The sequence below is a fragment of the Alligator sinensis genome, unplaced genomic scaffold (assembly GCF_000455745.1).
Source record: "Alligator sinensis unplaced genomic scaffold, ASM45574v1 scaffold118_1, whole genome shotgun sequence".
NCBI classification, from domain to species: Eukaryota; Metazoa; Chordata; order Crocodylia; family Alligatoridae; genus Alligator; species Alligator sinensis.
In genome coordinates, this window is record NW_005841850.1 from 5551067 (window position 1) to 5552073 (window position 1007).

Genomic DNA, 1007 nt, shown 5'->3' on the forward strand with positions numbered 1-1007 from the left:
AGCAAGTGGATAGGGAAGAGAGTGACTTTGGCCAGGGTCTATATTCTTACTGATCAGAACAGCTGGCCGGGTACCAGGTGGGAAGGTAAGATGGACCATTTCAAGGGCTCCAGTAATTCATCTCACCCACAAAGCAAGATGAAATCAATCTTCTCAGAGCCATACTTCTTCTGGGTTTTGTTCCTTGGCCAATTGTATACTACCCCTTATTCATCCAAATGCTCCCTTAAGCTCTAAGACATGTTCATTTAGGCATAACATTGAAATCAGTTAATTGTAGCATGCTTCTAAACAATTGGCTCCATCACAGGGGGGAATGAAGCCAAGGTTATATAATATTTCTCCGGTTTGATTTGTTGAGAAGTTACACCAGCTTCGTATATCCCCAGCCACCTTAAAACAGCTCTCTGGTTTCCTTTGAGTGGAGTTTCAGATCTTCTAGTAGCTCACACATTTAGAAAAGGAGCAGCATACACACATTCGCTAAGTAATTTTCACCTTATCAGCAGCATGCTGAAGCCTCAAAATTACATAACAGCTCTTGATAGGCATCATGTTTAAGATTACTCCCATTTTTCTGTGGTTTCATGTCTTGTTTATTTATGCTAATCTAAAAATCTACTAATGTAACTAGATCAGATAGCATACTTATAAATCTAATTTGCAACTTTAAGAAACAAGAATAGTCCACCGAGCAGGAAAAGCATCACTGCCTATGAAACCTCTTAGAAATGAGGCTGCACGTAGTAAAAGATACTCAATAAATGAAGGTACATCATAATACAAAGGACATGGAAAATTACTTTGAGACTCAAAACCTACTGAAGATTTATTTTAATACCATTTAGTATTTGTACTGCAGTAGCACCCAACCATTCCAACATGGATCAGGCCTCCCTAATGCGCTAGGAGCTGTAGAAACATGAAGCCATGGGGTTTGCACTAAGCAGCTAATAATTTACACCCATGGTTGCAAATAAGAAAATGGATAGGGGAGCATAGGGAAA